Source organism: Geospiza fortis, unplaced genomic scaffold (genome assembly GCF_000277835.1).
Source record: "Geospiza fortis unplaced genomic scaffold, GeoFor_1.0 scaffold121, whole genome shotgun sequence".
In the NCBI taxonomy this organism is placed as follows: Eukaryota; Metazoa; Chordata; class Aves; order Passeriformes; family Thraupidae; genus Geospiza; species Geospiza fortis.
In genome coordinates this window covers 3,860,863-3,887,853 of record NW_005054346.1, presented here as the reverse complement: position 1 = coordinate 3,887,853, position 26,991 = coordinate 3,860,863, and the positions used below count along the sequence as shown (strand labels likewise).

Here is a 26,991-nt window from a genome sequence, read left to right as displayed (position 1 = left end):
TCAAAACTCTTATTCTGAACACAAGGCTGCCTCTCTGTTAGTCCTCAGGTACTTGTCTCTGCTAAAAATAAGAGCCTTTTATCAAAATGGTTTCCACATCTGGTTTCCCCCTTGCTTTACTGCTTTCCTGGCACTAAAATGCCAGAAGCTGACAGGGGTTCAGAAAGCTATTAGACAAATTCATGGAAGAAAATCTATCAAAGGCTACTAAACATAGAGATAACACTTCTGGGTCGGGATGTCCCTGAGCTGTGGATTTCTGGTGGCTGAAAGCATATACCCAGGAGCATCACTGCATGTTTTGCTCTTATATTCCTCCCCAGGCATTTGCTATTGGCCACTGTTAAACACAAGATACCTGGGTTAGATAAACCCTTCATCTAACCCAGAGCAGCCATTGTTACATTCTCATGTAAAAAGACTTGACTGCTAACACTGATGCGATAAAACATTTTCTAAAGCTTTCTAGAAAATATGATACACACCCTGCACTGTAAAATCTTTTTTGTTTCTCCTTTTTTTCCTTTTTTCTTTGTTTTTTTTTTTTTAAGAAAGAGGAACATGATTTATTGCTGACATTCTGTCACTTTGAAGCTGGAAAATTAGTTTTTTCCTTCCTCTTGCACCCTGTGTGGATGGCCACTGACTTGGGGAAATATTTTGGAAACTGAAATGTTGAAGTTACAGGGGTATTTCCAGTCATCCAAGCTTATTTCCTTTGCTTTCTTCATGCCATGATGAGTGCTGCTCTTCTTTTAACATGTTCAGTAAAATAAGAGGTAAATTCAGGCCTTGCATATTTAGCTCAATGTTGGATTGCGTGTCCACTGGCAAGCGCAACCCTCGGACTGTGTCAGCTGGGAGCATGGCAATAAATAAAATAGATATAAAATAAATAAAACGGGACTACTCCAAAATCAAAGTTTAATAAAGGGAAACAAAAAGTGCGCTAACAACAGATATGCAACAAACCATGAGCTGTACACTGCAGGGAGCTACTCCAGAAGGCCATGAAATGAGGCAAGCACAAACTTATATAGAGGGCAGGGAACCAATGAACAAAGAGAAACAGAAATTTTGCCTTATATAGAACACAAGACTAACCAATCAGAAAGCAGGGTTCATAACATATCCTTATGTGGAATAACTTAATCTGCATAACTGCTCCCATCATTCCTTTCTTCTCACCCTAACTTGTGGGGAATGCCTGGAGCCTATGGTGTACCCTTCCAGAGCACAGCTCTGGTAGGCTCATGGGCCTCCACAGTTCAAGCCATTTTTCAGAAGGGTGGTGTATATTTTTATGAATATTTTATAAACTGGACTGCTCACTGTCCTATCCATGTCCAAGACCCTCCCAAATTCAGAAAGGAGCATGAGTGCCTTGGCACAGCAGCCCAGGTAGGTAGGAATGCTACTCAAGTGTTTGGTAGGAATGCTATTCCTTTTCTTACTCTGTTGGAAGGACAATGCCAGGACAGAGCCTCTTGACTCCCTGCCACTGGGGCCTTCAAGGATATAGATTGCAACCTCCAACATTCCTCATACATTGCCATTTTAATAAGGAGCTCAGGCAAGTTGATGCTGCTGGCTTGGGCAGGGGCTGGATGCTTTTGGCTCACCTGGAAGAACACCAGGCTCTGCCAGTGTTGCAAGAGTATCAGGTGTCAAACCCTGATCACATGTGCCACTGCAGATGTCAGAGGGTGCTGGGTTCCGTGGGTTTCTGGGCTTTATATGAGTCCAACTCAGCCAGCCCGAACTCAAGCCCAGCACGGAACCAGCATAGATGAAGGACAAAAGACAAGAAGTGCTCTTCCCCACGTGGGTGCAGGTATCCGTTTATTGGCTTGAGACAGGACACTCAGGTGGCATGACCATCCAGGTAGGAAAGAGCGCGTGGTCCCCTTGCAGTGGGGTTTTGAGCCCAGGGGAGAGGGGGGCGGGGAAAGAGGACCGTGGCCAATGGGATGCCAATGGGGAGGGGCCACCCGTGGGACAGACCACCGAACCAGGTATGGAAAGGGACACCTGGGGGAGAGACCATCTGATAGGAAGGGGGACCACACCATCCAGCGACTCAATAACATTTCTCCTATCACCTAGTGCAAGGACAGCTAAATGCAATACAACAGGAGGGAAATGAGGCACACAGGAAGCAAGAAAGTCCTACATGTTTAGCACAGCTGCTCATGTTACCATTCTTTAACAAACCCATTTTTCAAAGCTTCATCTCTGTTTTCATGTCTGTACCTTTGTATCTGTCTCGTGAGCTAGCCCATGCTGATGATGACTATTGACCTCTTACAGGCTGTGTGCTCCTCAGGGCCTGCCCAGAGACCCTGTGTGCTTCTAGAGGGCTGTGCAGAAAGGGCTTTTTGTCTGTGTGGAGGGCTACACCTGCTACTGAAGCCTAAAGAATAAGTAAGTCGTCTTCATCATAATATTAACCCGTGCAGCTTGCTGATGTTGCAGAGCTGCAGCCATGGTTGAACACACAATCAAAAGGAGGGATTTTTTTTAGAATTTGGTCCATGAGAGCCTGCCAGTGGGTGGAGGATCCTGTTTAATGATTAAGTCTGCTCCAGTGACTGGCCTCCAGCTGGCAGACACAGCAATAACCCCTTCAGTTGTGTTTCTGCTTGTTCTGTGATAACGTAAAACAAAGGTCTCCTCTAGGGGGAAGTTTTCTGTCGCTTTCTGAATTAAATTTATTTTAGACTCCTCGTACACATTGGTTCTTGACTTTCACCTCCTTCCTGTTGCTAGATTTCTTTGTGCTGGCAAGCATCATGTTCCCCTGTGACTTCTTTTGTCATGGCAGAGTGAACTCTTTCTCACAGGCTCACACAGACTGTTCATAGCCATATTTTCATTTTGCTTCTTTGTGAGTCAGAACTCCCTACAGCTCCACTTCTTGTTATTCTTTCCCTTCTTCTTTCCCTTCTTTCTGCTGACATTGATTACCTTTGTATGAGCATGCATTTCTAACTAGTTTATCACATATGTATAGCTACTGACTAAAATTTCATAATTTCATAAATACAAATATTAGTTTTTCTCTGCTAAGTAAAAAAATTAACTCATTATTTAAATGAATAAAACTGGAATGACAGGCAAATTTGGATACAAAAACATTATATTTCAATTTTCTTTGTTACCTGTATTGATCAGTTAATATTATTTTATTTAGCATTTGTCCATGTTGACAAGTAGTCTCAGACACCCAAAAATCTTAGAGCTGAAAAAAGTTTCATATCTAGGAAATTATGCATTTCCTTTCTTGTAAAATTATAGAAAAAAAGACTTTTTCTAGTGTAAGTTATTTCCACATAGATTTCACGTTAGAGTTTTGTGGGACATGTTCTGAAATTTATTTTTATTGCATTTTGCTTAACTGGAGATAATTCAGGAACTTTGGTTTCTAACAGATTCAGGTTCTCTGGAAGTGCTTGGGATTATGATTGCATATGACTGCTTGTCTTAGCTTGAAAAATAAATCTTTAATTAATGCAGTGACTGCCTAATCTTAAAATTAGTTTTCTTGTGTTGGGTAATGTTAAACTGCTTTCCCTTTCATAGCATAAGTTCCCTCTTCACACTAAGAAAGGCTATCATGCTGGCTGTGTAGTGATGCTGTAACTTTTGTACATGGAGGAGAGAGAAGACATTACCAAATACCCAATTCTTCCTGATTTAACTAAAACATTCAGGCAAAATAGGCTTAAGTCTGATGTGTCCTACCTGAAGAATGGTTCTTGCCTTCATCCCATAGGATATGAAATGGCCCGTGCTTAGGCCATTTCATATGTGTGCACTTCTTCCTTCTTTATTTTCTGGTTTATCCCATCCTTCTTCAGAAGGGAGCACTCATAAATAGTCTGATTCTAGCCCAGGAGTTTTAAAAGCTTTCCTGCTTTTATAAGTTTAACTCTCTGAGCTCAGGTAGGGAAGACCTGTGCTGACCTGATAGCTTAACCACCAGGCCTGCAGGAAGCAGGTTGGGGCTGGACATTCTTGTGAATCCTATGTAGCAAGGCGGCAATGAAATTGCCATTTCCTAAATCACCAGCTTGAAAACCTCAAGGAATACCCAGAGACTGGGAGACAGGTTTTTGTTTGAGCACAGAGCAGGTCATTACAGTTTCAAATGCTCTGAGTAAAAACCTGCAAGGGGTGACATGCAGGAAATATTACAGAAGGAAATGTGGGATGTACAAAAATAGTGTCAGTGGGTTTTTGGCAAGAATGAAGAATATGCAAGCTAAATATGAGAAAAGCAAATGGCCTTACAGGGAGTCATGAGACTCTGAATGTGTGACACTGGAATGCCTGACACAGAGACATGTCCAGCTCTCAAAATGAGTGAAATTGCCCCCTTATGACCCCATTAAAACACAGGAATTTCAATATTCTTGTATGAGTGTACAAACTCCTGTTTACATGGACACATGCAGAACCTATCAATTTTCTGTCCAGTTTCACTGTTTGTAACTTTTCTTTTACTAAGATAAGATAGTACAGTAAAATAGACTATTTTGCCTCTCTGCCACTTTAAAAAATGCCTGGAGACTTAATGGAGACTTTTAAAGAAAACAAATCTATCAAATGTTTTTAAACATACAATTTACTTTCTCATTTAGTCTCAAAAATTAGTTTCATCATGTTGCAAAAATTTCTTGCACCACAACAAAAGATATTTTTTTTCATTCATGAAAGCCTCAAATTTATTAATTTTCAACTATGTTAATTACCAGTCTTTTTAATGATAGTTTTTAAAAATAGATATGAAGCTTTCCTAGTACACACCAGAAGTTTTACTTATTGTATTATAAGAAATATGTATAGAAAGATACTTGAATAAAATTGCCATGGTAAATTTAGGCTTTGTATTAAATAAAACCATATAGTTGAGCTGTAATTATTATAGTAGTATAGTAAATATATAGATAATAACTTGCAGCTATTATTCAATATGATTACTGTAGTCTTACTATTATTAGGACTGATTTATTATAGTTTTAGTAAAAAAAGAATAATTACAGTGATTTTGCTATAATAACTATAGATCAATTGCATTTTTAGGCTGAGATCTGGAGCTTTATTATTCATTAATATTTCTTGAGATGAAAATTTGAAGAGAAAAACCATTACAAATAAAACTTAAAGGGTGGTTTAAAATAAGTTTTTACTCTTTACTGTATTGAATAGTTATATAGAGCAAGAAAAAAATTAATTTCCAATAAAAAAGAATGAAATCTCTTGATTTCTTTTTCTTTTGAAAATGTAGGAGCAAAGATCTCTTCCCTGTTTAAAAGTTAATTGAGTTTGCCTTACCATCCTCTTACAGATACTAAATTCTCAAAATTTTATAAAGAACATGCGTAGTACATAACTTATTCCTCTTATTTTTTCCATAAAGAGTTCACTAGCTCAAATGGAAGCTTCTTAGGAAAGTAGTTTGCTTTCCAACTCATTTGCAAAATTTTCTGTATATCTGTAGCTCCTTCTAACCAGCTTATTGTTCATAGGTCAGACGTTCACCCTCCTGTTGGGTCTTTGCCTTGTGGTCCACTTCCGAGGCTGGTACCAAATAATGCCACATGGGGTTTCCTGGTGTCATTCCATAAACATGGTGACATAAATGGATAGCCTGATATTCTTAGAGCTGGGTTCTTTGTCCTCACGTTAGGCTGCTACTCAGCCAGTGCTTCAAACCTGCCTTTTCCCAATAGCAGTGAGAAGGGACCATCCTATCTCTGAATAGTTACCTTTAGATCAGAAGTTGCATGGGGTCAGGTCTAGAGGAAGAACCCTCTGCAGCCTGAACACACAGAGTCAGAATTGCAAATGTGGGTCCCTGTTTGCTGTGTTCCAAAATCTACATTTACTTGGGGATCAGCAACATAGTTAGGGAGTTTACACTAGGCTCAATATAGAATTAAGATGGCCTAGTGCCAAGTTGCTGCATAGCATTATTCCTCTGAATTTCCTCTACTTCCCAGGTTTTTTCTTTAAAACAGTCCAGATATCAACCTTACAAGCAAGTAGCTGTTTCTTCTTTTTTAAGGTATTAAAGGAAAATTCTAGTATTAAAATAAATGATCTCATCCATAAATGGCTAGAATTTTATATTAAGTGTTTATATTAATTCAATATGCCAGTTCTACCTATGCATAAAAAAAAGACAATTGAAATTTTAAGGAGTGCCACAAAAGGCTATCAAGACGACTTCCTAGAGCTTGGCATTACCTATCATGCTCACTGTTGCAATTTCCGCATTTCTGCTGTGTGATCACTGACACTTTCCTCACAATCATATGCCAGCAATTCATCAGCATGACTATGAGCAAAAAGACAGAAAGGAGAGGCCTGCAACCAGTGGTTATTTCAAGACCACATGAAGTTTCCAAGGACTAGGTAATAGTTGCAAGCGTCAACAATGGCCATATTCTTGTATTTCTGTATTTGAATGCACACAGCTCAAACTGGCAAAGCAATTTCAGCTGCAGAACATTTTGCTCAGTGCAGTGGTTGGCAGCCTGTACATTCAGTACAAACATCCCCAAAGCTGACACCCCTTCCGTGTGAGTGGATGCGTGGGCAGGTGTGAATTTGTGAGTGACCCACTCACTGTGTTTTCATCAAATACAAAGTAAAATATGGAAAAAATTCTAAGCCTTTTGTCTTTCTGAAAACCTCACCAGACTTCAATAAAGACTTTACTTTTTGGCTGGGAAGGTGTGCTTTTGTAGTGGTTACCTCATGTCCAGGGGACACATTGTACAGATACTTTCATATATAAATGCATTCACTCTAGAAAGGAATTTTCCTAGAAATGAATGCTTAGCTTAGGAACAGACCTGGTCCCAGCACACAATTTTTGTTTTCCTGAGCAGCCGGTGATAGCATTGCACAGCTGGGCAATGGTCCTTTTACACAACGAATGGATCTTTACCTAGGTTTAGTGACTTGTCTTGGCTACCTCAATAGCTAAAGGAAAAAGCAGTTACCTCCAAAGCATGATTCATCTTACTGCTCTTGGAAGCAAATCTTAGGATGCACAGACTGATGTGAAGTGGAATTGATCCAGGCCAAGGAGAGTAAGATAAAGGAAATCAAATTGGCACCAAATAAATTAAAGAAAGTAAACCAATTACAAGCACTATGGTAATGATGAAGCTTTTTAATTATTCATTTCTTTTCACCACATATTTTGCATCTTATGTAGATCAGGCAAAGACACTGTTGAACCTAGCATCTATCTGTAGATCTTGGCTGGTGTGCTCTGAGACCCTTTGAAAGAGAATTAAAACAGTTAAATACTTCTTTGAATCCTTGATTTGGACACGTATACTATATACTTCTATATTTAATATTTAATTCAACATACAGAACAACACAAACTGAAATATCTTCACTGTTCTTGTACCTCAGCTAAGAAGAGTCATCAACTAATGTTAAACCTTAAATGTCATCTTTGTCAACAGTGTTTCAGAGAAGGAGAAAAAAAAGAAATTTACCAATAAAATTCTTCAAAGCTACCTTTCCATATTGCTTCAGCCAAAGAACAGCTGCACAGTCCAGGAATCTGTCTGAAAACTGAAATTGTCATAAACAGAACAAAAGAGAAATTTAAATGAAAGGGGAGAGGAAGAGATTAATAAAGCCAAAGAAAAATGTTGGAATAGGCAGGAGATTATAGGGTTTTTTTTAATTGTACTTTTTACCTTCTCTGCTCAACCAGATCAGACTGATAGAGAAGATTTAACCTTAGAAGTATGAAATTCAAGTATTAACTCTATTTGAAAGTTTGAAATTAATATCTTCTTGAGGTTTACATATCTCTGTTTAATAAAGAACAAAGTTTGAGCATACAATATCTGTCTGGAAAAGGAGAACCTGAATTGGCCTTTTGGGAAATGACATCATTCACTTCACTGATTGTTATGCCAATTCTGTTTCAAAGTACTAAGTCCCTGAGTACTCAGAGACCAGCATAAAACTATTAAATGGAAATAACTCTTACTTCAGAACCTTTTAAGTTCAGTGAGTTTATTCATTCTGGATTTAACATAGAGGTTTTTGCTCACACTAAGTTTATGGAAATATTGTGTTCTTGCTAAATAGAAAGCAATGATTATTAAAATTTTTATCAACCTTCTACTGTTGCACAAATAGACTTTAATAATTTAATTTCTCTTTTCTAAAGAGACAGCCTATTTTGGATGTGAGCTGGATTTCATTTTGATTATCTATTTCTACAACAATGCAAGTCCATGATCAAGCTGGAATCCTACTTGCCAACATATTTAGTTAAAATTGTTAAGTTAGTTTAAATGTGACCATTTTATGTAAACGTAATGCATGCAATTACAAAGTCAAGTTTGACTTGTAGGTTCATTTTATTCATGACTACATGAATAAAAACCAAAAAACAGAAATAAGAAACAAAAAACAATCAAAACAACACCAACAAAATGCTTTCACCTTACATATATTCTGTATAAATCAGATTTTAATACAATTTTAATTTTTAATATGTTTTTCAAGATATGCCTGCACCTTTCCTGATGAAATCAAACAAAAGAATTATTTCTTTCTTTATAGCTGAATTACTTTTATTCACTAATAAGTACACCCCTTACTAATTGAATTTTCTTGCTAAATTTGTGTTAGCATTCCAAGCTTAAGAACACTGAGGTGGTATAAGGAGAAGAGAAAGACATAAGAGTGAAAACCAAAGAGATGAAGTACCAGGAAAATAATTTGGAAACATTTGTCAGAGTAAAAGCACCTTCTTTATTGATTCCTACTGCATCCAGGGACATAGAAATGGGAAAATATTCCTTGTTGAAAAAAAGAATTATTTCAGAAAGGAAACATCTACATTCATAAAAGTATGAAAAAGTTTCTTCTTTGGCTATGAAAAAGTTATAAGTTCTTGAATGTGAGCTAACTGATTGTATCAGAAAGAATAAAACTAAGGATGAAAGCTGTGAGATCATATTTCTGGCATATAAGAATGGATGAAATAATTAGGATTCCCTTAGGAATAGAAATGGTCAGAAGAAATTAAAACAGGATCTGAAGCAGAATTCAGAGAAAAGGAAATAAATCCAGAGGTATTACAGATCCTCACTAAATTGTTTGGAGATGACCATTAAGTTTCACTGGAGATCTGTGTGAGAGAAAGATGTTATTTTTCAAACAAATTTAAGCAATTCTTAATTAGCACACTAATCACACTGCCCCCCCCCCCCCCCCAAAAAAAAAACCAAAATCCAAACCCTTCCCCCAAAAAATGCAGTAAGACAGTAAGTAATGCAGAAGACAGAACCTAGAAATCTGGAGTTCTGTACAATAAATTTGTATCAAATAGTTATACGGGTAAAGAAAAATTATGAAGGTTTGTAATAAAAAGGTTTTCATTGCTTTTGTTTTTAAATAAGGAAGGTAACATTTAAAGAAGAAAGGTGTACTCCACACAAAGTGTAGAATATTTTATATGAAATAGTAACACAGAGCAGGAGAGATGGTATGGCCTGTGAATGGTGGGATCATACATGTTGAGCAAACAGTGAGATGCATTCATTCAGGAGAGAGCTTAGAGCCAAGATCCAATTTATAAGCCCCAGCTCCAGTGGTAACACAGAGACATGGTCTTAGAAGAGTTGCATCCCAGAACTGCGAGGAACTTGAAGATAAGGCGCTGCTAAAGAGATGAAGGCTTTATCACAACAGAGGTGTAGTAGCTACGAGCAGAGTTTCAGAAACAAAGAACTTTTCTCAGAAGCACATTTGAATAAGCTTTTTCTGGATAGCTGCAACAAAACAACAAACAAACAAACAAACAAAAGGATAAGACAGAAGCCACAAAGGGCTTACACTAGGGATAAATATGATTTAATTTATTGATGGAAGATTAAGTGACAGTAAAATGTAACTATATCTCATTTGTAAGTCTTCTTTTTGTTTGCAGTGGGTCTTAGCTGGAAACAGTATTTTTATTCTTAAGATCAATTTTTTAACAAGGCTATATGAGCTTATAAATTTATCTTCACCATTGCCTGAAATTTCATCTTTAAGCTGAAGCAAGTCATACAGGTCATCAGCCTGTACCATCCAAGTCAATGCAAAAATTCCTGTGTGCTTGTGTCATAACTGACCTTGTTTTCATATGTGAGCAAATCAATACCTTTACCAAACATTACCATCATACAAAGGAGCTGCTGTATAACATGAATTATACAAAATCCAGTTATCTGTCAGGACAAAATTATACAAAACCAGTTATTTTTCAGGACATGTTTGAGTCTCCCAGTTGTGAAGTTCTGCAATTTGCTGGCTCACTTTGCACATAGCAGTTTACGCCTGCAGTTGTAAGCCCCCTGCCATGAGGCAACAGAGTTGAGCCCCATGTCTGAAAGTGTCAAGGCATCTCTCCTCCTTTTCCCTGTGAAGTTGGAGACACAGTTTACTGTGCAGTAAGTATTCCTTGCAGTATCTTTCCATATGAAAAGAACAACAGAGTCTGGCTTTGTGACTCAAGAAGAATAAAACTCCAGCTAATTCAGTAGTTCACATGCTTTATTTTGTCCTATGCTTCCAACATGTAATTAACTCAGACAAGAGAAAATTCAAACACAACAAGCCAAATCAACACAAGCTATTTACCGCAACACCACAAGGAAATTCTGCTGAAGTTGGATCCATGAACTGACATTGTTACTGACATTCCAGTAGAAGCGTCTTTCACTCATGAATTCTCTTCATAAAAAGATAAGGAGATACCAGGCAAAGGACACAATCCATTGTAGATGCTGTGTGTATCCTCTTTTCTTTTTGACCTCTTTCTTTTCAGAGAAATAGAGATCTTTTCCTAACTATATCCCCTTTTCAGAACACTATTAGAGAATTTAAAGACTGCTCTGTAAAGTGGGTTTTTTGGGGGGAAGGAAGCAGAGACATTTTGCATGCTCTGAGGACTTAAGATGAAATACTGAGTGCTTTGTCTCAGGGAAGTAAAAACTGAAATTTCTCACCAGCAAAGGCTATTTAGTAACTGATGTAAGATACACTCATACTTTCATGACACATTTTAACACAGACATTTTTACCCTTTGTAATTGACCCTAATGAGAAGACATCCCACATGTGAGAGGGCCAAGCCCGAATGTGTGCAGAAGCAGAGCTGCTCTGCTGTCTTTCCCATCTCTTAACCTCTTGTTTAGCTTAAATAGTCTCTTACTGGAACTAGGCATGTGGGGTTGCCAGTCCTGCCACTCTCTTCACCATGTGCAATTGTATGAACTACTCTAAATGTGAGTTAACCAAGAGTAGACACTGTAAAAATTTAAAGGTAAGTGAGCAGGTAGTTCTCATGTAAAGCAAATTAAGAAAACTAGTGATAAATAAAAAAAAAAAAAAACAGTGATAAATTAAGCATTTTAAGAATAACAGTTTGGAGAGGTGGGCAGAGAAGAACCTTCTGAAATTCAACAAAAGCAAGTGCAGGGTCCTGCTCCGGGGGAGCAACAACTGCATGCACCAGCACAGGCTGGAGACCGTCCTGCTGGAAGCAGCTCTGCAGAGAAGGACCTGGGGGTCCTGGTGGGCAACACCTGTCCATGAGCCAGCAGTGTGTCCCTGTGGCCAAGAGAATCGATGGTATCCTGAGGTGCATTGGGAAGAGCATTGCCAGTGGGTCGATGATTATCTTGTCCCTCTCCTCAGCCCTGGTGAGGCCACATCTGTGTGCAGCTCTGGGCTCTGCAGTAGAGCTCCCCAGCAGAGACCTGGAGCTCTCCAGCAGAGACCTGGAGCTCCTGGAGCAGGTCTGGCAGAGAGCTACAAAGCTGGTCAAGGGACTGGAGCATCTCATGACAAAAGGCTGAGGGGGCTGGGCCTGTTCAGCCTCAAGAAGAGACAACTGAGAAGGAACAACTGTGAATACACATGAATGTGTATCAATATCTCAAGGGAGAGTGCCAAGAAGATGGATCCAAGCTCTCTTCAGTAGTGCCAAGCAACAGGACAAGAGGCAAGGGGCAGAAACCAATGCATGGAAAGTTCCAGCTAAACATGAGGAAGAATTTCTTTACTGTGTGGCTGACTGCACTGGAACAGATTGCCCAGAGAGGTTGTGGAGTCTCCCTCTCTACAGATATTTAAGAACCATCTGGATGCAATCCTGTGCCATGTGCTCTGGAATGACCCTGCCTGAGCAGGGATGTTGGACCAGATGACCCACTGTGGTCCCTTCCAAACTTTACCCATTCTGTGAGTCTGTAAATATAGAACAAAAATAAAATCAGAATATAATGAAAATACAGAGGAGCAATTTTTTTTTACATCGAACAGAACATTTTTGACACCTGCCATTTTAATAGTAGCAATGAAGAGTTACAAAAAATTAAATATTTCTCAGGAACCCACTTCTAAATCAAATCTCTATACTCTGTGGAAACCAAAACACTATTATTTTTCTTTATGAAACTGAATAAACAACAAGACATGGAATCCACAGAAGAAAATCGGTAATGACTTTAATAAAACCTACCTAGTAAGTTCATTTTATCTGAATAGAAGTATTTGAATTAATGGTTTGGGATACACGCTGAAAGACAAGTCCTTGCAGGCTTGATTTTCTATGTTAAAGAAACTAAAAAACCAAAAGGTTCATGCTAACAAGATCAGTCTTATTCCAGAAGCTGTAAAATTAGTTTACGTTTCTTGTGTAGCACTTTTAAGTCTTTCAGAATTTTGATAAATAACAATTGTGCCTAAAGGAGGAAAGTCTAACAAACTGAAAAATACTTGAGTGGAGGAGGAGGCAAGTCGTAATGAGTACAGCAAATGTCAGAGTGAAAAAATAATTATCGTTACTGTAGTCCAGAGTAAGAAATTATTTACAGCATGAATTGGAAACCAGTTCTGTTATCTGACTAACATCTTGTGTGATTCCACTAAAACTGAATCCTGCTAAGAACATGAAAAAAAAAAAGGATAAAAAGATAAAAGGTGTAACCAAAAGAGGAAAAAATATTTTAAAGTATTAAGAAACTGATCCTGTGTAGTACAAATTAGTTGGCACTCTTATTAATTAATTCAGAATGTGTTGGAAAACACAGAGTTCAAAAAGAAAAAAATGGAAATATGTAAGTGATTTCAGTGCAATTGCTAATTGGCCAGAAAGGCAAAAATTGAGAAAAACTCAACTGCTGGACCCAAAGTTCAGGAGCCCTGCCTGTTTACATAGCACTTTGAAGGTCTGCTATTGTCTTTCATGATTTTGAATTAGACCTGTGTCCAGACAAGTTCTAAGCTACATTTTTTTTAATCTGGAATTGAGAATTTGAAGCATTTGGCTTCCACAATTACATCAAGTTTTGAATTGTTCTTTACTGAAAAAAAAAAAGTTAAGCAAAGATTTTCATCTGAGCTTTCCTAAGATTTAAGATCTTTCTCCTGTTGTTTGAAACTGGATTTAAACATAGTATTAATCTCTTACACTGGGTCAAATAGGATTTTTTATGGCAGTAATTTTTATTAAGTATGCATGAGGATCTCTGTGAAAAAACATTGCACTCATAAGTAAGGCCAGGAACAATAATTTTCAAAACCAGCAACCAGAACTAGAGATCCACCATAAGGCATCAGCACTGCAAATTATGTTTTCAGTAGCAGGCAGACTCCAGAAATAGCTGAGGAATTCCTAGCCAGACACTGAGAGTCGGATGCATGGACACATCTGCAGATCTGCTGTTCTGTGTAACTTTTTAATCTGACTCTCTTTGCTAAGTTATCAAAGCAGTGAGCATTCAGCAGAACCTTCTGAGCCTGATAAGAACACAATGCACTTTTGTGCATAAAGTCACTTGTTTAGAGATTTGCAGCAGGATTCAAAGTGTATGCCCTTGGCTAAAAAGTCTGTCTCTTGCTCTGCATATGCTCACTGTCTGGTTCATCTCTGCCCAGTTTCTGCTGCTGCCTTTAGGTGTTAAAATATTATAATAGTTATTTCTTGCTTTCCATCCCTTTGTTTTCTGCTTCTACCCTTTTCTCTTGCCATATAGCTCCCTATGTCTCCTTTGTTTAGAAAATCAAGTAGCCATTTAAGTTCAGGAGCGCTTCACGCTTCAGTGAATTTTTAAAAGAAAAATAATTCCTGATGGGAATTTTCTTACTAAAGCTTTTGTTTTCAACCTTCTTGGTACCTAATGGTGTGATTAAGAATTCCTAATTTTGTTCTTTCTTAGTGCAATTAGTTTATAGTCTTTTGTCTGGTAATTTTATTTTCTGTCTTGTTGCAGTCCAATTTTGCTCTACAGTATTTGTGTGTATTGTGGAATACCCAGGCTTCAGATTCATCACCCTCTTTCCTGGGAGACTGTGCCTGGTATGATGCCATAGTCTCAGCATCTGGCACTGTCTTATGGAATTGTGATTTTAGGTTTGATTTGTAACGTTTATCTGGGGATGCATCTCTACATCTTGATTGAACTCATCATTGTGCCTGAACATTGAATTCAGGGCTAAAAAAATTATTATTTTTCAGCAATTTATACGTCTCTATTGTGTCAGGATGCCTCAGTTTCTTACCGATTAGAAGAAACTCTTTCCTTTTGTTGTTTGTTAAAAACTCACAATTTTGCTCTTACCATCAACAAATTGTGTTTGCCATCTATTAGTCCTGGCACTTAAAAGTTCTCCATCTTCCTGTCCTGGACTGCAGTACTTCTCATTATTTGCTCATTTTCTCAAATCAATATAATCTTCAAATATTGAAGGGGGAAAACACGAAAGTGCTTGCTAGCTTTTGTTTGTGTTTTTAAACAGAAACAGGAAGAGTTGTCAGTATAGCTGTGCAAAGATATAATGAAAGAGCAATCAAAGTAGAGATAATGGCCTCCTTCTGGCCACATATGCACCCATGCTGCACAAAATATGTGTTTCAGGGCACAGTGGGGTGCAGTCTCAATATCTGACTCAATGCACAGGAGCAATAAGTGCATTCTACATGATTCAGAAGCATATTTTACCATCCTGTAGAGTTCCTATGATAATACAGGTCCAGATAACATCAAAGTGATTTATGGGTTTCATGTAACAAACCCATGACATTCCCGTGGGACAGTGCACACAAAGCCTGATTCTCATTTGATGCCACTCGGTAGGGCTCCCATGAAATCAAGTGTATTTTGGGGAATACAAAACACTAGCATTCTCAGCTCTGCTAACAGACCTGGCTTTCATTACCAAATATCAAATTCTGCAAGGTGTATATGATTTTTTGCAAGCCTGTATGGTTTGTCTGAATGAGAGGTGTTGCATGACCAGTAAAGCAAACTACACAATTGTGAACCTCTAAATATATAACCCTCAGTGCTGAACTCCTTCATTTCCATACAGCACTGAGATAACTATGTTAGCCTGGTGTATAATAACACCTGCAGAAAGTATGTTACAGTCAGTCAAAGCCATTTTGTGCAATATGTTCTCAATTCCGTGCAGTATTGCATAATTAAATACAAATATAATTTCCTACTCAGCAGCATATATTGTAGACTCCTTAGGCATCATTGATTCTTTAAAAATGCTCTATGAAGGTTATTTGACCCACTCAAAAGAATACAGCACATACATTATTACACAACATAATTACACTCTCAGGAATAATATCTTGGTTATATTAGAACTCCTGAAAAGCAAGATAAACCACAGAAAACTATAAAATGGTAAAAAAGACTTTGCAGACCTTCTTACCACATTCAAGTTAACATGCTTAATTAATGCTTCAAGTGGATTCTCAAGAAGAAAATGGAAATAATTTCTTTTTTTTTTTCCTCTGTGTGTGTGAAAATAAATGAGGAGGCGTTTACTTTTATATTTCTGTAACTTACCTGTGATTTTCTGATTATGTTCCATTCTGTTTATCTGTTAGGTCATGGATAAATCATTAGAAGAGCAAAGAACTAGAATTGGTCGAGATATACAGTTACAGAGAGGTGACTACGTAATTTTATCTCATAGTCTATAAATTTAGCCTTTGTAGATCAAAACCAGTGTACACAGACTTAAACATCCTCCACTATTTTCAAAAGTCTTTGACCCCAACCTTGAATCAGACACCGCATTTGTTTTGATACAGAGTGACTCACATTTTACAGGGAATTTCAAAATTTAGCAATCTGATTTCTTTTAACTAGGATAAATACAGCAGATACCTAATTCTCTCAAAGAAAAATGAAAATAATAATGAAAATTTCAGGTTGTTTCAGAGTCTTGTATCAGCTTTTGACAATTTCCTATCATAACACATTTCATATAGTACAGAATGAGAACCTTCAAACTGCAAGTTGTTTCAAAAGGAAAACATGCATTTAGCTTAAACATAGGTTCTTTTTCTTTAGAGTTTTGCTCCCATGGTCAGTTCTGAAGAATGGTAATGATTGTTCGCAGTGCATGATTTTAGAAGAGAAGATGCTCTCATAGGACTCAAACCCTGGAATGCTGTGATTCAAGAAAGTAAATTGCATTGCTTTTTTTCCTATTGTCATCCAATTTATGTATCTTAAAGTACATTTTAAAAATATCTGTATTATTAGAAACAAGTACATTATTTTTAAATTTGAGCTTCTTCAATATTAAAAAGTAAAACTTTTTCCATTACCAGGACTAGGTGAGCTTCTGGAGCAGTGCCTAGAAGAAGCACAGCTGAGAGAAGCTTTTCCCAACCGTTTCTATCTTGCCTTAAGGTCAACAACCATCTGGTCTGACTCACACTGCTTCCCTCTCTTTCACATTTGAGGCTGAGCCATTTGGCCACTTGTGCTCCTGAATAAAACTGAGAGTTGAATTATAGAAAATTTGGGTGATATTCCTAATAACCATTTTAGTATTCAAATTACTAAACAAATATGCTCCTGCCAGCTTTAATGTCATAAAGTTACCCACAAGTTCATGAAAGTATCACGGCAAATGAGGAATTGCTTCATTTTCAGAATGAGACAGCTCTGCAAAATGCTAAGCCCAGTTTTTCAATACAAGCAACACATGTACTGTAATAAGATCTGCTGATATATGCACATTCTTGAAGCCTGTGTGTCTTCTCTTCTTGCATTGCTAGTGTATAGATGAATACATGTATATATAATATGTATTTTGACTGTTTCCTTCCATGAACATACAAAATGTGTGCTACATATTCTACGCCACATGGAGAAAACTTGTACTTATGCTAATCTTTCTACTTTTGTGGAAGAATAAGTTTCGAGATCTCTGAAGTATTCTTCTAGGAAGAAAAGACACATATCACTCACAATATCACAATGATGAAGCAAAGTATACATTGTATACCCTATGATGTGTACAAATGCATTTTTCTGAAGATGGTTTCCAATTTATGAAATGCAGCCTTATGCAGTGATGTGCAATGGTCTCCATAGGAAAGAAATACTTGCTATGGAGAACATTGTACATCACTCTGCAGAGTTGTCTTCAAGGGCTGTGTTTTCATCTCATGTCTATTCTCTGACTTCTCTATGTGGCTTTCATCAAGGTATTTTCTCTTCCCAGAAAATTGCTACCGAGGGATGAAAGTGGAAAATGAAAATTATTCTTAGGTCTGTTGTGGCCCCATATTTGGTGCTTTGTCTTCCCCTTACCTTGCTACTTTCTCAATTATGTGAGGTTGGTGGCTAAGAAAGGAGATGGGATGCAGAATGAGAAACAACCTCAGATTTATGAAAGCAGTGCCCAGGTCCTCTGACCATGATAATTTTAGCTGAATTTTTGCTTTGTCTTCCCCTTACCTTGCTACTTTCTCAATTATGTGAGGTTGGTGGCTAAGAAAGGAGATGGGATGCAGAATGAGAAACAACCTCAGATTTATGAAAGCAGTGCCCAGGTCCTCTGACCAACTTCTGCATGGCTTCAAACAACCAGCCCACCCTTTACTTCAAACAGGTGAAAGAATAAAATATCTTGCTGCACAACATGGGTTGAAGGAGCCAGTTGGAGTTTGTAAGCAGTGCAGAGAGAGCAGGTGATGGAACCTGATGAGTCACATGGATGTGTTGTAGGTCCAGGTGAATCCACCCAGCTGGATCAATGCACAGATGCAGCTAAACTGCTTCACATCCCCCACATAACCTGAACAGCTAAAACCACTGTCCTCTGGAGGCAGCTTGTGTCTCAGGTTAGCAAATAGATAAATCAGGTCCTTCTTCAGGTGAAGAAAATTTGTGAAACACTTAGACATTATGCTAACTGTTGTAAATACTTGAAATGCTTTTGTGAAATGTGATTAATTTCATTTTGACAGAGAGACAGAACTGAGCTAGAGACAAGCCCTGGATTTTCACACACCTCGAGGATGCTTATATGTTGCTATAGGACATGAAATAAAACAACATACACTCTGGAACCTCCAAGATAAAAAGAAGGGAAGTTTATTTTCTGACTCTAACATTTATAGACTTTCAAAAGTGACAGTGGATTGGAGGATGAAAGTGCCATTTCTCCAATGACACTGGACAAACCAACAGTCCATCAAATTTCTCCTTCTCTAGAAAAGAACGTAAAACAATAATTATTGACGTAAAAGTGCATGAGAAAGTTCATTACAAGAATGTACACATCAGAAGGCTTAGAAGAACTTAAAAGAACGGGGCGACACTTGTATGTGGAAAGACTTGTATGTTGAAAGTTGAAGTCAAGTCCACAGCTGATTTAAATTCTTTTGTTTTTGATAGTTCTTGATATCAGATTAACCACTGTTAAATGATGAGCAGAAGTGTGAGATTGGATATTAGGCTATATATATTTTTGCATGTGTAAACACACACTAAATGTATCAATTCAGACGTATGCTCTTTTGTCTTTGGTATCGCTTGGGGACATTACTCTACAGTTATGCTGTCCTAGATCAACGGAAAAAGTATGGAAAACAAACTGGTTTATTTATTTAGTGAATAGAAAATCAACCAGGATTTTTCTAATTATTGGACACCATGAAGTCAAGAGAAATCAAATTAATTGCACAAAAACTGTGTCTGTTTGTATGATTCAGCACTCAGTGGATGAAAATGTAACAGCCACTGTTGAAGGGTATGCAAATCTAGATTCTCAACTACACTTGTTAAATGAACACCTTCTTTTCTTAGGTGCTTAAAAAGTCAAACAGTTTTTTAAAAAACCTGTCAGTTGTAAATGGTAAACCCTTAAGTAAAAAAAGTTTTACTGGATCTGACAGCTTCTGAGATTTATAGGCAATAAATGAAAATCACCCCTTTTCAGGTTGATTGCTATTTTTATAGCAATTTTCATGAAGCTAGATGAAAGAAAATTGAAAATCTTCAGCATATTCTCTAGTTTTCTGAGATACCAAAAATGTTGCATTTTGTATTTTCATGACTTTTTTTCCTTTGTGTCAGTAGGGACAATTTCTCTCACATGCTTAATCTCAATCTTCTAAACAGAAGGCAGATAATTTATCTAAAAGGCTAAAAAGTCTTTGATTAATAACCATGGGAATTGCAGGTATTAAAATCACCCCCAAGTGACCCCATATTGTTCCATGAATCCATTAGAAACTTATTCTGAATTACAAAGAAAAATTAATTAAAAAGTATAAGGAATACAGAGCTCAAATAAAGTATGCTCCCCTGAGTTCACATGAAGATCTATATGCATGCAAAATGTCATAAAATCAGATTTAATTTACAGTATAATTTTATTGTTCAACAACAAGAGGAATACAAGAACAGCAATTTTTGTATTTTTTTATTACTATTGAGTTCTTCATAACAAGCCTACCCATTACAATGACTCTTGCATTAATGTCAGAGAAAGAGGGATTAGAGAGAAGAGACAAATATACTTTGGGAAGTTGGAATTGTAGCAATGGATGAATCCCATCTGGTTTTGTTGAATAGAATAATAATCTGTAATGTTCTTGTCTTGACTTCAGTGGATGAGCAAAACTTTAAATGAGTTGTAAGGATCTTTACAAATAATTTTTTGCATAAGTAAAACTTATGTATGTTTTGTCCTAATTTTACAAATATTTTTCTTATACTTGTTTTTCCCAGCCTGTTCGCTTTTCTAAGTAGGTCATGACAATTTTCAAATGTTTTTTAGATGTTTGGAAAACAAGCTAGGTGCCAAAAATGGGCTTGTGTTCCCCATCTCTCCTGTGCCTCACGCTTCAGCATTACAGAGGAGTGGTTCTCAGCCCTGTTCATTTTCAGGAGTGTGCAATCAAAATGCTTACCATGCTTCCTATGGGCCTTATAGGGTTTGCTTAGGGCCTTGCAAAAAATTGCAGGCTAAATGTGCTGTCTAATTTCTAAACATCTTTGAAAATCCTGGACAGACACCCATGAGTTAAATCACTTCATTTTGTAAGTGGCTGTGATTATCTTACCAGTGAAGGAGCTTGTTTAAATCCACCCTGCTGGGGCATTTCTGTGTGTGAGTCTTTCAGTGCTGTCCTGCACAGAAGGTGGCATCTTGATTCTTGGTCATTAATGCCTAAATATAGTTAAAGCTACCCAAATCCTAAAGAGTACTAGTGAATAATTAGCTTGAACACTAAGAGCAAAAATGTGTCTGGTATTTGCAGACACGTCAGAAGTGCAAATACAAACCAGCTGAAAGAATACTGCTGCAATATTTCTGGTGTAGTGTGAAAAGTATTGTGCGATCACAGAAGAGTTGAGGTTGGAAAGAACCTCTGAAAATTCTTTAGTGGAACCCCTTGTCACATGCAAGGTCAGCTACAGAGAGTTGCTCAGGTCTATGTCCACTTAGGTTTTGGATATCTCCAAGTATGAAGACTCCACATCCTTTCTGGGTAATCTATGCCAGTGTTTGACTATCTCTACAGTAAAATAGTTTTTTTCATCTGTTTCAGGGGGATTTCCTTCTATTTCAATTTGTGCTCATTGCCTTTTGTCTTGTCACTGAGCACTCATAAGAAGAATCTTTCTCACTCTTCATTCCCTCCCAGCAGATATTTATGTATGCTGTTAAGACTCCATGCACTGTCTATTCTCCAGGCTGGCCAGTCACAGTTCTCTTATTCTCTCATTGTATGTAAGATGCAGCAACCCCTTAATAAGTTTTGTTCATAAGTTTTCTTCACTGGATTCTTCTCCAGTATTTCCAGTGTCACATTTGCACAGCACACAGCAGTGGCTAAAGAGGAAGAACAACATGCCTCCACCAGCTGGCATTCCTCTGCCTAATGCAGCCCAGGATACCTCTCACCTTCTTAGTGGCAAGGGCACAGTGCTGTTCCTGTCCTGCCTGGTGTCCAGCAGGAGCTGCAGGGCCTTCTCTGCCAAACTGCTTTCCAGAGGGGTGGCCCTCCAGCCTGTGCTGGTGCTGGGGTTGTTCCTCCCTATGCAGAGCTTTGCACTTCCCCTCCCTGAACAGTATGAGATTCTCATCATCTCACTTCTCCAGCTGTTGAGGTCCCTCTGGATGGCAGCATGACATCTAGGGTATCAGCCACCTCTCCTAGTTTTGTATTGTCTGAAAACTTGCTGAAGGTTACCTATATGTCAGTGACTAGGAACAACCATTACTATGTCAAGTAACCACTGAATTATGGCCTGGACCAGCCTTGAAATCAACACACTCACCATCCTCCCATTAATCTCAAAATCTCACCACCCACGATGCATTGAAGCTGCCACTAAATACTTCCTGACCCAAGCAGCTGCTTCTGCCCTTGTCTTGTTCTCCAGCATAACCAACACATGACATACTGGACAATGGGACATTACCCAACTTACCCACCCAACATCCTGCCTGATCCTCACTTCAGCAATCACAATAAAACTAGGACTAGTGCCATTCCACTTCTGATTCCCAGAAGTACTCCAAGGCTCTCCTTTCACCACCGGCCTCCTCCCATCCACTGTCATAAAACTCCCCCCAGTCACACTACTCTACATAACCTCACCCTCACTAAACCCTACGCTCCTAACTATCCTAGCTATCCTCTCAGCAGCCCTAGGAGGATGAATGGGACACAACCAAACACAAATCTGAAAAATCCTAGCCTTTTCTTCCATCTCCCACCTAGGCTGAATAGCAATCATTATCATCTGTAGCCCTAAACTCACCCTCCGCAACTTCTACCTGTACTCTGTAATAACTGCAACTGTTTTCCTCACCCTAAAGTCACTTGTGTCAGTGACTAGGTCATTAATGAAGATCTTGCAGCACTGGGCCCATTATCCACATCTGAGTACACAACTAGTGCTGTGGATCACAGCATTTGGAGACCCAAAAAAGCAGATGTTTGTGTGCTGCACTATGGCTGAAGACCAAGCAAGTGTGCACAGGTTACTGGGCGAATTACTGGATGAATTCAGCAATTTCTTGCTTTCAAAGCTTAAAGGTTATAAACATATATATAGTAACAGCCTGTGGTTTTGGATTTTTTTTGTCAATGCTGTCATTTATGTTATGAAAAAAAGTGGTACTTTGGAAGCATGCTAATTCAGAAAACAAGCATACAAAATTTGTCAAAACAGGTGCTATTTATATAATCAAGGATTGTGAATTCATTCTCTTTTTTCTTTTTTTTACCAGACTGCTCTGAACCCAGAGCAAATTTATTTTCATTCCTTCTGGTGCATGTTATAATTCCTATCTGGATCTGTTGGAACCAAGCTCAGAGTTATATGGCATGATGCTTTCATCCTTATACTGAAAATTAATTTGAAGATGCAGCCCCACTTAAGCTAGACTAAATTGCTTGCAGGGTAAGATGTTAATCAACAGAAGCCAGAGTGCCAGAATCTGGGTCATTCTTAATAATTTAGGATTAGACTGTGCGACCCATGTGAGTCAACAGCACATTGTACCATCACAGAAAAAGGAGGTTTGTGTGCCTTAATGGACTTGCTCCTTGCTGCTGAGGTCAGCAATCCTTCTGGTCATGTTGTTCCAGACACATACTGCTGGCTGGCTCCAGCACACCAAAAACTGGAGGAAAGACTGCAAGTTTTACCCAGATCACAACCATTTCCTCTCTACTTCCTCCCATCCCTGACCTCAGAAAGAAAAGTAGTACTTTTATTTTTATTTGGAGCCACATGCTGAATGCCCCCAGGATTTGACACTCTGAGAGGTAGCAAGGCTTCCAACTCTCAGGTGTGAGAAGTATCAGAAATGTGGCATGTCCTGGAATCAACCTTAGTGCAAATAAATGGCTGAAAAATCTAGCTGTACCTCAATTGTTGAGCTGGTGACATGCTAAAATGTCAATTATCCTGAAATCCATCAGAATATACAGTCCACATTTCTGACATCCAGAAAGGCATGGGAAGTAACACTTGCATTCTGCTGGCCAGTACTTGCAGAGGTTACAAATACAAGGTTTTTGTAAGGAGTCCTCATCAGATCCAGTGAAGGAAATTCTTCCTTTAATTTCCTCAGTGTCAACCCATGGTAGTATTTGATTGTGGTAACAATCCAGACTGGACCTTGGATGACACTATTTCCCAGAATCTGGATGTGTGACACCATCCTCCACAACATCTTGTGATCTGTGCTCTACTCCAAATTGACTGACTCATTTTATATTATTTTGAATAGGCCAGTAAGGAGCAGGGAATGAATGTGAACAACATACAAATCAGCCATACTTCCTCTTTTTTCACCTTGGCATCAAGAGACAATGAAATTACTGCAACTTAATGGGTGCTGCTATTAGGACTGAGAAAATCTTTGTGGGGAGAAGGAGGCAAACAAAATTATAACTCCATGCATGATCTCCCCTATATTCTCTCTGTCTCTTTTTTTCTTTTTCTTATGTGAGAAATATTTGTCTGAAGAAAGCACATCAAACTCAGCTTTCAGACAGATAATCAGGTGCATCAGACATTTGACCATCTCAGACACCTATGAATAGGGAAATGGTTCTGGGGCAGCTCCTCCTCTTAAAAACTGCAGGCTCCAGAAAGTTGTGAAACAACATGAATGAGGACAAGGACAAGGAAAGTTAAAAGGGAAAGGGAAAGTTCCACATTCTGATGACTGAACATCAAACTGACAAAAACCAAATGTTTACTCAAGACAGAAAAGATAGCAGCTGCCTGGAGCATTTTGCTCGGGTTTTCTAAGAGCTAAAAATAATGCTGTGTGTTTTTAGCACCAAGTTAACTACAAAACAAAAAACCGTAACTGTTTCAACTGCTTTGCACATGCTCCCTCCTTACTTTCACAGGCACAGCATCCATCTTCAGAAAGCTTTTTAGCTGCTTGCAGACTTGGATCTTGAGTAGACTCTGTTTCTTGTGCTTCTCTTAGTCATGTTTGTCAGGAAACTTTGAAGTTTTGTGTTTCTGCAGCACCACTGCCCATTACCTGGCCCCTGAACAGGCTGCAAGGACAGGCAGCATTTTGAGACATCTGGAAAAGTAAATTCCAATAGAATAAAGCCCAGGGCTTCAATGCACAGAATAGAAAGCTTTCCCTGACTCAAAATACAGGCCTAGTTTCTGTATGAAGTCCGTTTCTCTGCAGTCAATTATTATTATATAACAAACAGTCAGTTGAATGTTTCTCCTGTATATCAAACTCAGCTTTTAGAGAACCTTGTTCAGATGACTCTGAACAATAGTTATTTACTGGATGTGCCTTGGCAGCCTCCCTCTAAATCAGCAGAAAGAAACAGTTGCTCCTTTTTTCTCAGTATGGGCACCACTGTGCTTCAGTACCACATAGTCATTTTCCCTACTTATTTTATATTGCTTTTGAATGAGTCTGTGAATCCAGAACCTTCTGCCCTTATTTCTTTCTGCAGCATCAGCATTTTAATCTATTGCACTGACAGTAATGTGTTGGCTTTCATTCCAGGATCCTGATTGTGAAAACCCCAGATGTATGAATGAGGGCAGTCACCTTGAGAAGAATTCCTGAAGTCTGGCAAGGACAGGCTGCACAATCTGTGCTGTACCACAGTGGCTGAAGATTTTGGCTGCCATCCTCTGCAGGGAAACGAAGGCACAGAGATGCTAAAGGACACATCCCCGTTCTATAATTCTCTACATGTTGGAAGTAGGACAGGTAAGGACTCCTTGTAAAACAGGTTCACTTTTAGCAGTGATCTGTTTGAATCCTCCATAGTTTTAAACCTCAACATCTCAAAAATCCTTTATGTAGGACCCTGCCTTAGGAAACAAAGACATTATATCTGAAAGCAACTAAATCCAGGCTGGTGGCTGGCAACCCTTTTGAAGCAGTAAAAGCTTTCAGTTCAGTATCAGCTAGAAACAACTTGCAAACTTAAACTGCAAGGTAACTGTGATAGTCAGTACTCAAGTATTGACTAGGATGGATTTGTCCTACAGTGGGAGCTGCACACATTGAAACTCTTTGTTCCTAAAAAATACTGTAGCCATGTCAAAAGCTCCAAAAGACAGGTATCATTGTGCCCAATGAAATTATTTTTTAAGATCCTTTCTGTCTACTTTGGTGTCCTCAGAGAATTGAAAGCTCTGTGTCCCACCAGGTAGCAAATTATTTGACTTTGAATGAGAGGTAGGACTTTCACAAGTACCCCTGTGTCTGCTGTTGTCTGTTCATTGATGGTAGGTGTCTGGTTAAATAGAGGGTATGACAAAGATGAAGATGTAGGTGGATGAAGGTGAGTCTGCTAAGGCAGTCCACAGGGAAACTGTCTCTCAGGTTTTGTTTTTTTATGATACCTTGTTAGGCCCACGGTGCTTCAAGTGGAAGGCATCTAAATAATCTCTCTGGATTTTCCTAAATTGTATTAAACTTAGGAAAAACAAGAAATGCACTTATAAACAAAGCAGCTGGACAGACTCATTTCATTTTTCAAAAATAAACATACAACTGTAGCCTGATGCTGCTATGGAAATGGGAAGGACTTTTCTTTCTGATTTTGCTTTTCCTTAGGCTTCACTGATTTCAATAATACAGTGAAAAGAGAAAATTACTTTACATTTGTCTGCTATGTGGTGCTGACTGTCTGTGACTTACACAAATACAGGCAGCATTAAAAATGATCATGAGCAGGGCAAAATTTCATGTTGCCTTGAGCTTTTGCATGATGCACGTTTTACAACTGTTTGATTCACTCAGACAATTACCAAATGTTTTGGTAAACTGTGTATCATGTTTGTACATAAAAAAATGACCAGGCATAAAAGAAAGAGGGGAATGAATTACATATAAAACAGACTGAGTTGCTGCTGTGGAATTTTCCAATGCAGCATGAAAATCCTATTAGGATATTTATAGGAGCTGAAATAATACAACTTGGAGAGTTTTCCACTGGGCAAAACAGTCATTAGCCTTGATTCCTCTTTTTCATGTACTTAACTTTGTGCAATCCCATTTTTGTTCTTCAAAGGAGGTGTTTTAACTTGAAGTGTGTGAGCAGGAAGACTTGCATAACAAGGATATAGTCTTTTAGGCTCTAGAGGTTTTGGGGGGGGTTTTGTTTGTCTAGATTATTTTTTGTCATTGCAACTTTGTTTTGGTTTTCTAATGTTCTTAGTGCTTTGCTGACCTAGAAACTAATTCAAGGGACTAACAAAAGTGAATAGCCTTGTTCAGTGAACCAGGCTTGCATAAACTCATTTCACACAAGAAGGAGTCGAAGATTGTACAGTACATGTGGATCCCCTAGACCTTTGTTTAAATATACTCTATGCAAATCACAGACTTTGGCTTCCTATATTTGAGCTCATGCTAGATGATTGGATGAAGAAAATTACTTTGTTTTGGGTTAATCCAAAGACAGTTTTTGGAGCTGTCAGCATTTAATGACAAACAAGTTTCATGGGCAAAAGGTTCTGAAAAGTTAAAAACAACCAGCAAAGTAAACAACTAGTTTTTTTATTACTTTTTTCATGGAGAACATTCTATGGAATAGATGATGACAAGAGTTGACTTTAAGAGAAAGAAATATTTGACCGTAAGTTTTAGTCAGTTGTT

The 26,991-nt window shown here is 38.2% G+C and overlaps 1 pseudogene; it reads left to right on the top strand.

The window, feature by feature from the left end:
• Positions 1-13,743: 13,743 nt before the first annotated feature.
• Positions 13,744-22,518, top strand: LOC115948077 (annotated as a pseudogene).
• Positions 22,519-26,991: the final 4,473 nt, after the last annotated feature.